The sequence below is a fragment of the Cnephaeus nilssonii genome (genome assembly GCF_951640355.1).
Source record: "Cnephaeus nilssonii genome assembly, chromosome: 10".
NCBI lineage: Eukaryota > Metazoa > Chordata > Mammalia > Chiroptera > Vespertilionidae > Cnephaeus > Cnephaeus nilssonii.
In genome coordinates this window covers 1,471,345-1,481,000 of record NC_137081.1, presented here as the reverse complement: position 1 = coordinate 1,481,000, position 9,656 = coordinate 1,471,345, and the positions used below count along the sequence as shown (strand labels likewise).

Sequence of the window (9,656 nt, the reverse complement as noted above, 5' to 3'; positions counted from 1 at the left end):
CCCCGCCGCTCAGACCGGCTCTGCCTGCAGCCGCCTCCCGCAGGGCCGGCCGCCGGGCTCCGCCACCGGGAGCAGCTCGCCGCCCGGACCGTCGGCGGGAGGAGCGGGACCGCGTCCGCCCAGCTTCTCGGGCTCCCGCGGCCGGTAAGTCAGCGCCTCCTCCGCACCCGCGCTGCTCCCGGTCCCGGCTGGGCGGTCCCCCCGGAGGGAGCGGGCTGGCGCCCCGACATCGCCTCCTGAGCTCCGGGGGAGACGCCGCCCGCGCGGGGCCGGACCGTCCAGGAATGAGCGGGGCGCCCACCCCCGAGCGGGTCCCACCTCAGCCCGAGGGGAGCCGGCCCTCCGCGCGGGGCGGCGTGGCCGTGGCCGTGGCCGTGACCGTGACCGCGGGCATCCCCTCCCGGACCCTCCCCGGACCCGCTCCGCGCCCGGCGCCGCGGGGAGAAGGGGCGCGGGAGTCCCCCGGGGCCTCGCGCTCACTCCGCGGGGCGCGGGGGGTTCGGTTCGCGCTCACTCCGCGGGGCGCGGGGGGTTCGGTTCGCGCTCACTCCGCGGGGCGCAGGGGGTTCGGTTCGCGCTCACTCCGCGGGGCGCGGGGGGTTCGGTTCGCGCTCACTCCGCGGGGCGCAGGGGGTTCGGTTCGCGCTCACTCCGCGGGGCGCGGGGGGTTCGGTTCGCGCTCACTCCGCGGGGCGCAGGGGGTTCGGTTCGCGCTCACTCCGCGGGGCGCGGGGGGTTCGGTTCGCGCTCACTCCGCGGGGCGCAGGGGGTTCGGTTCGCGCTCACTCCGCGGGGCGCGGGGGGTTCGGTTCGCGCTCACTCCGCGGGGCGCAGGGGGTTCGGTTCGCGCTCACTCCGCGGGGCGCGGGGGGTTCGGTTCGCGCTCACTCCGCGGGGCGCAGGGGGTTCGGTTCGCGCTCACTCCGCGGGGCGCGGGGGGTTCGGTTCGCGCTCACTCCGCGGGGCGCAGGGGGTTCGGTTCGCGCTCACTCCGCGGGGCGCAGGGGGTTCGGTTCGCGCTCACTCCGCGGGGCGCAGGGGGTTCGGTTCGCGCTCACTCCGCGGGGCGCAGGGGGTTCGGGGAGCACCGCCCAGGGGGGTTCGGGGAGCGCCGCCCAGGGGGGTTCGGGGAGCGCCGCCCAGGGGGGTTCGGGGAGCGCCGCCCAGGGGGGTTCGGTTCGCGCTCACTCCGCGGGGCGCGGGGGGTTCGGTTCGCGCTCACTCCGCGGGGCGCGGGGGGTTCGGTTCGCGCTCACTCCGCGGGGCGCAGGGGGTTCGGTTCGCGCTCACTCCGCGGGGCGCAGGGGGTTCGGGGAGCACCGCCCAGGGGGGTTCGGTTCGCGCTCACTCCGCGGGGCGCAGGGGGTTCGGTTCGCGCTCACTCCGCGGGGCGCAGGGGGTTCGGGGAGCACCGCCCAGGGGGGTTCGGGGAGCGCCGCCCAGGGGGGTTCGGTTCGCGCTCACTCCGCGGGGCGCGGGGGGTTCGGGGAGCGCCGCCCAGGGGGGTTCGGGGAGCGCCGCCCAGGGGGGTTCGGCTCTGCCTGCGGGACTCCGTTGCGGGGTCTCCGTCCCTCGCGCTCCCGACCGGCGCCCCCGGCGGGTGGCGGGCGGCGCCCGCGGGGAAGCACAGCTGCCGGGGACGCGGGGCGCGGTGGCGGCTCTGCCCCCGGAGCCCGGAGCCCGGAGCCCGGCTTCCCCGCGGGGCGGGCCACCCTCCCGGCCTCGGAGAGAGGGTGTGGGCAGAGGCTGCGGGTGAAGAGGAACCCGGTTCCCCGGTGAGCGCATCCGGCCTGACACCGGAGCGGAGAGGCCCGGCCCGGCGGGGTGGCTCAGTGGGTAGAGCGTCGGCCTGCGGACTGAGGGTCCGGGTTCGGTTCTGGTCGGGGCACAGGCCCACGTTCCAGGCTCCATCCCGTGTGGGGCGAGCAGGGGGCAGCCGATCCATGATGCCCTCTCATCACTGATGCTTCCATCTCTCTCCCTCTCCCCTCCTCTCGGAGATCAATAAAATATATATATTTATATTAAAAAATAAATAAAGAGTAGTGTCCGTGCCCTGAAGGCAGGGTTCCCGGGACAGGACGCAGGGAACAGGGACGAAGCCCCTGCTGGTGCCGCAGGCTGTCCTGACCTGACACCAGGGCCGCCGGGGAGCTGCTGGGACAGGGGTGCAGAGCCCAGGGGGCTGCTGGGACAGGGGTGCAGAGCCCAGGGAGCTGCTGGGACAGGGGTGCAGAGCTCAGGAGCTGCTGGGACAGGGGTGCAGAGCTCAGGGGGCTGCTGGGACAGGGGTGCAGAGCTCGGGGGGCTGCTGGGACAGGGGTGCAGAGCTCAGGGGGCTGCTGGGACAGGGGTGCAGAGCTCGGGGGGCTGCTGGGACAGGGGTGCAGAGCTCAGGGGGCTGCTGGGACAGGGGTGCAGAGCTCGGGGGGCTGCTGGGACAGGGGTGCAGAGCTCAGGGGGCTGCTGGGACAGGGGTGCAGAGCTCGGGGGGCTGCTGGGACAGGGGTGCAGAGCTCAGGAGCTGCTGGGACAGGGGTGCAGAGCCCGGGGAGCTGCTGGGACAGGGGTGCAGAGCTCCTGGCTGAGGGAAGAATGGCCTCAGACCGGGTTCGATCAGGTATTGGCTGACAGCAGTGACATTTCTTACCTGAATGCAGGACACTCTGCAAAGTCCTTCCGTGGGCAGTCCTGGCCGAGCTCCCTCGGAACCGGCACGAGGACTCGTTTCTCAGACTGAGTGTCTCCCTGGTAATTTTACACCTACTTCCCCCCCAAGCTTCTCCAAATAATGTCAACTTCCAGGTAACCTAACGTTGGTGCCTCTTTGAAAACATTGTCGCTGGCTTCCTGCCCGCTTTCTATTATTAATTGTGCTGAGCTCCCTGACACGGGGGCAGAATGGAAAAAAGTGTTTTTGGACCGTGACCTTGTAAATAGCCATTTGATAATTAGAAGAGGAAATGGAAAAACACATTAAATGCCTAACCCAATGCCATGGCTTAGTAACAAAAGTTAAAATAGCATTATTTTTGTTTAGATTATTATCTTAGAAAGAGGTATTATATTAATATCAAGTTTGGAACTCCCCAAACTTTTCTAATATTTTTTTAAATTGCTAACCCAAACCCCATAATTTCCCTGCATAATTTAATTAAATTTTTGTAGCTATATTAATAGTATGGATTTTATCATCTTTATTTTTAAAAATTTTATCATCTTTATTTGTAAAACACTAGGCAGTGAATATTGAGAGCCGTAAGGCAAAGACTATTTTGAGAAAATAACGTTAGAAATAAACATTTCAAATGTTAGAAAGTTTGAAATGAAAATTCATGTTATTCTATTCTGGTGTTTGCTTTTTTTTTAATGATAAGAGAATATCAGAGCATCAGTGTATGCTTTCAACCAAAAAGAATTAACTTATTTTTCTAGATAAAAAAAAAATAGGTATTTTTCTAGCCTGTAACATCAGAAAACCAGTGCAGAGTCTACGGCAAGTTCTAGCTGTAAAATAAAGATAGAATTGACACTTTGCATGAGAAACGTAAGCTAAATGGTGTTTTACCTGCAACATTCAGTCATCTTCAAGAAATATACTTTGGTTATTGCAGAGATACTTTAAAAAAGATATACTTTTTAAATTACATCTAGCACATGCAAAAATGTGATTTTTATTAGTTAAAATACGTGAATGTTTACCATATGTCAAAGCCACTCACTTTGATAAAACAGAACAGTAAAATAAATTAAAAGTGGGTCTGTCATTTTAAACTCGTGTTCAAGAATGTATTTTCCTCACTGGTGATGCCCAGAATACAGTGAGGTTTAAAGGGAGTCAACACCCTAGCAGGTTTATGAGGCCCTTTACATTCCCCTTTAAGTGTTTTTATCATTATTTTTTCATGCATAACAGAAATTTGAATTTCAGTAAAAAAATTCAAAATAATATTAAGACAAAAAAAGATTACCTTCTATGCTTTATGTTAATGGGGAAAACCCTTTGATAAACCCATAAAAACACATGAGCTCTCAGGCAGCCCCAGTGTCCTGTATTTCTAACAGATCCTCTGGAACCATTATAACAGTAACCCCTTCCATCGTCACCTACGCGGTTAACATTCGACGGCAGCTTCGTTTTGAAGGACTGTCTTAGAACTTTGTAGAAAAATTAGCAAAGTAATTCTTAAATGACCAAGATGTGGGTTCACTGAGCAAACCGTATGTCGTACTCTGTGCCTTCGAACGCAGCTGGAAAAGCTAACTGGTTTTGGAAAGAGAATGATGGTGGTGCCGACATTTCAGAAAGCGAATACCTCAGAGAACGGTGTGGGAGGTCTCTGGCGTCGCTCCCCATCTTCGGTCGGGGCTCAGAGACGCTTCTAACCCATAAGCTGAGCCGCGGGCGGCGATGGTGGTAAAGGACAGTCCCGCTTTTGTAGCACCTCTTTTGTCTGGACTCACTCAGACCGTCAGAGAACGCACGTAACATGGAAAATCAGCCCTGGCCCGTGTGGCTCAGTGGTTGAGCGTCGGCCTGTGGACTGAAAGGTCCCAGGTTCCATTCCCCGGCAAGGGCACACGCCCAGGTTGCAGGCTGGATCCCCAGTAGGGGGCGTGCAGGAGGCAGCTGATCAATGATTCGCTCTCGTCATTGATGTTTCTCTCTCTCTCTCCCTCTCCCTTCCTCTCTGAAATCAATAAAAATATAATTTTTTAAAAAGAAAGAAAGAAGACCAGTGCCCGGCTGCTTCAAACGCGTGCTAGGTCTGGTCTGCAGCCCCGTGTGAAGGAGAAGTGCTTGTCCTCGCGGGGAGCTCGCTCCCCCACCAGACGTCCGCCACGCGGCCCCGACACGAATCAAGACACCCTCGCGTGGAAGGTCAGGAAATGCCCTGATGCAGCTAGGTGGGAAATCAATATTTACCAGAAATGCAAGATCTGGTCTGCACACGAACCAGCCACCTCAGTCATGTTTCTATGTGTTCACACACACAGCCATCCTGCCCAAATCCTTCACCAACAGCAGCTACGCAACTCCATGTACCAGACACTGTCACCCCTTAATTTTAGTTTATCGACGTATAAGTGGTTTCATAATCTTGAAGATATATAGCCTTAGTTTTAAAAAAAATACTGAAGAAATATACTACATTTCATTGCAAAATGTGGACTATAAATAGTTCACGTGATGTAGTAAAAAGAACCTATGAATAGACAGGTGACAATTAAATCTACAAAATCTGTTTAAATAATAGAAAGCATTCTTATACATTCTATTGCAATTCCAATTTAAACAGAAACGTCCTCCATAAATCTAGGTTATCTTTTATGTCTAATTAGGATTATAATACTGTTCATTAAATCAGATTAGATCAACAAATCCCTGCCTCTTCCCATATGTGAATAATCTCAACACCAGATTAATTTTTTAAGTTAATGTTATTTTATAAGAAAATAAATTATTTCAATTTTTGAAAACACAATAGCCCAGCCAGTGTGGCTCAATGGTTGGGCATCAGTCCAGGAACCAGGAGGTCACTGGTTGGATTCGAGGTCAGGGCACATGCCCAGGTTGCAGGCTCCATCTCCAGTAGGGGGCGTGCAGGAGGGAGCCGATCCATGATGTTTCTCTCATCAATGTTTCTATCTCCCTCTCCCCCTCTCTCTCTAAAAATCAATAAAAACACTTTTTAAAAATTTATAAAAACACAATAAAAGTCTTCCTTTTTATCGTTAAAAAGTAAAATAGAGTCACTTGCTGTGAGCGGAGTTAAGGCCCACGTGCGGTAAGGTCCTACTCGTATGATCAGATGACAAGTTGCAGATATTTTCATAGAGCGTATTTACCCCGTGTCCCTAAGTCGTCTTGCCTATTTGAAAGAGACAGTGTCATGCAGAACGAGCTCAGCCATCATTGCCGTTCTCAAAAGTGGGCACAAGAGTGCGTTTATTTTTAGAGGTAAAATGAAGTGCCCCTGCTTATTCCTTCCTGGTTTAGAGCACATGTGTGATTTCCTCTCCCTGGCTGCCATCCAACGAACAGACATCTCAGCTCAACTCGACCCAACACGAACCTTCATGAGCAACTAAGTCGCCGATGGCATTGAGTCCACAGCTCCGTACTCAGGGAAGCTGGTGGATGGGACCATTTCTTCGTTTTGCTTTTTTTGCTCATCCTCACCCGAGGGTATTTTTCCATTGATTTCTAGAGAGAGTGGAAGGGAGGGGGAGAGATGAGAGAGAGAGAAAGAGAGAGAGAGAGACAGAGAGAGAGAGAGTCATCGATGTGAGAGACATATCAGTTGGCTGCCTCCTGCACGCACCGGGACCAGGGCCTGGGATTGAGCCTGCAACCCAGGTGCATGCCCTTGACCAGATTCGAACCCGGGACCCTCAGTCCCCAGGCTGACGCTCTATCCACTGAGCCAAACCGGCTAGGGCTGGAATGCATTTCTTAATTTAAAATGTTAGCATGGCATAGACTTCTCCATAAACCTGTAGTTACTTCTCTGCTAGGTGTAGGTTGCCCTGAGCTCGACTGTGTTTCTCACGAAGCCAGAGCTCCGAGCGCGTCCGTGGCAGCCGTTAGACGGCAGCCGCGTGGCTGATGGAGCAGCCCTGGCCCGAGGGGTCGGGCACACGGGGGGGGGGGGGAGTGCGGGGGGGGGGGGACGGTGAGCGCACCCCCAAGCTCACAGGCTTAGCTTATCCATCACCACCCAGCTCCACTGTCTCCGGCCACGTCCTGAGTTCATACGTTTTACACACAGAATGTCCCGCACTCACCTGCGACCCATCAGGACGCAGACGTGGACATGAGCATCCGTGGCCGCCCTCCCCGGTAATGTGTAGGGAAACTGGGGCGTTGTTAAGTGCTGGAGAAAAAGACGTCACCTCAGAACAGAAAGCAAGGAGCATGAAAACTGGGAAGAGAATGTGGCCAGTACAAAACGTGATTTTATTTTATTTTTTTTGGGGGGGGGGTGGTAATTCTGTAGTTACTTTCAAATGGGAGACAAATGAAGAGATTTGTTTTGATTTAGCTCATGGAAACCTCATATCAGAGTAACATGTGTAAATGTTTTATGAGTCAATCGGCATAGGTCTCCTTTAAAAATTTACCTTCAATGAGAAGTTTGGGGTTTACACCTTCTTTAAAAACAAGCCAATATACGTGATTAGCGAAGGCGAAAAAGAAAACCTATGCATTTGTGCTATAGAGACAGGCGGAGTTCTTTAAGTGAGGCCTGGCACCGGGCACACCTTAGCATTCAGGACGCTGCTACCTTTTAAATGTGTTAAACACATTTCCTTTAAACTCCCCGTTAACTTGCCCTAACTGGTTTGGCTCAGTGGATAGAGCATCGGCCTGCGGACTGAAGGTTCCCAGGTTCAATTCCGGTCAAGGGCATGTACCTTGGTTGTGGGCACATCCCCAGTAGGGAGTGTGCAAGAGGCAGCTGATCGATGTTTCTCTCTCATCGATGTTTCTAACTCTCTATCCCTCTCCCTTCCTCTCTGTAAAAAGTCAATAAAATAAAATAAAAAAACAAACAAACAAAAAACCCTCCCCGTTAACTTATGGGACACACTGGAATACTTATCAATTCCAATGGGTTAAATCTGAAAAGAAACATCAGTTGAGCTCTCAGGAAGACGTCTGTACACGTGTTGGGGACATCCTGTCTTGCCTCCCCACGCTGTGCCCACAAACGAGAGCCCCTCCTCTTGTTTTTTTCTTTTTCTTCCTCTTTAATCCTCACCGAGGGTAGTTTTCCCACTGGTTTCTAGCGAGACTGGGAGGGAATCGGGGGGAGAGATACATTGATGTGAGAGAGACACATCGACTGGCTGCCTCCCACGTGCACCTCGACCTGGGCTGGGAACCTGCAACCCAAGTACCAGGCATGTGCCCTTGGCCGGGAATCGAACCCACAGCCCGTCAGTCTGCAGGCTGACGCTCTAACCACTGAACCAAACCGGCCAGGACAAGAGCCCCTTCTCTCAAGGCGGCGTGCGATGGTGACGTGACTTCGTTTTGAGGGGTTGCCATGTGCCCTGTGCATTACTGACTCCTCAGCGCTCATCTCATTGAACGCCCCCAAAGCCCCAGAACTCTCCTCCGCTCTGTCTGCAGATACAAACTCCGGCCCTGAGCGCTGAGGCGCAGGGACCCTCGGTAACGGCCCTGGCACACAGCCCCAGGGGCTGGGCCGGGACCTGCCCCCGGCCCTGGGCTTCCTCTTCCCATGCCGCCTGCCACTCCCCCGCGGGAATGTGCTGCTCCCAGACCCTCCGGGTAAAGCACAGAACGCCCCATTGTCTGAAACAACGGCCAAGTAAAGCATGCTGTTTCCTGGCTCGGCCCCGTCCCTCTGCAGGAAACTATTATTATGGTTGTGTTTCCCACCTCTTTCTTATCAATGGCAAAAAGGAAGAAAGGGGGAAAAGGAAGAAAGGAAAGCCCACCGCTGAAATGTAAGCTCTCGCAGAGAGCGATGTAACGGGCGGAGGAGGCAGGTCCTCTGCAGGTGGACCCGCCTGCCCCCCTTGCCGGTCCCCCTTCTCATCCATAACGTGGTATTGAAACCCGGGTCTTTGTAAGGAAGACACCCAACAACACGTGGGAAACGCTCAGCTCAGCGCTCGGCGCGTAGTAGGCGTTCCACACGTGTCAGTGCCCCTCACCCATCTGTTGTGAACAGAGCTGAAGCTGTGAGTTGGTTCTCTGCACCATCAGCAGCCGGAATACCAGCTCTTCCTACGGCCGGGGAGGGGACAGGCCGGTGTGTAGCGGACGTTTTGAGGGTGGCCACGCTCTTGCCGTCGTGTGATATATTCCAGAACCTAATACAAACGCGGGCGTCAAGCGCGATTTCTTTAAAACTGGAGCACTTAAAAGCCTCTTCATTCTAACCATGGAAAAGGCGTATCACACGGAAATCCCTTGTTCTTCATTCTTTTACACATGAAGCTCAGAGAAACGCACGGTGTGCCCAGCATCAAACAGTTACCCTTGACAAAGCTCTGTACCTAAATCAGAGGCTCATGCCAGGCTGTGTATCAGAAATTGTTCAATTTTAGGACAAAATATGTGGTTAGTGAAGTGATATTCTTACGAATAAGGCTTTGAAGGATGTTTGGTTTCATTCATTTGAACAGAAAGGTCTTCAGATGAGGTGTGAGCAAGCTTGACGACCATCTAAAACCAGACAACAGGCCTGAGAGCCGTCCCGTGATGTTCCCACGCTTCATTCACATTTTCATCGACCGAGTTCTTCGCGATCCTTAGCTTCCTTGATTAGACGTTTTTCCAAAGGATTTCCTGTCCTGTGTTCCATGCTGTCAGCTCAAAAGTTATTTAACAAGACTTGCCCAGTCTTTTGATCGTAAAAGTAATATGTGTGCATATTTAATGAACCAGGTTCCAGACTACTTTCTTGAAAATAAACATATAGCCCTAACCCGTTTGACTCAGTGGATAGAGCATTGGCCTGCGGACTGAAGGGTCCCGGGTTCGATTCCGGTCAAGGGCATGTACCTTGGTTGCGGGCACATCCCCAGTAGGGGGTGTGCAGGAGGCAGCTGGTCGATGTTTCTCTCTCATCGATGTTTCTAACTCTATCCCTCTCCCTTCCTCTCTGTAAAAAAAA

General features: G+C 54.0%; 1 protein-coding gene across 1 annotated transcript in view; it reads left to right on the top strand.

Moving 5' to 3' along the window:
• Positions 1 to 9,656, top strand: part of CALCRL (calcitonin receptor like receptor) — a 75,314-nt gene continuing 65,658 nt past the window's right edge. Inside the window, exon 1 of the mRNA XM_079782318.1 lies at positions 1 to 144. The gene's annotated coding sequence lies outside the window, so the exon portion shown is untranslated. The remainder of the gene's footprint in view (positions 145 to 9,656) is intronic.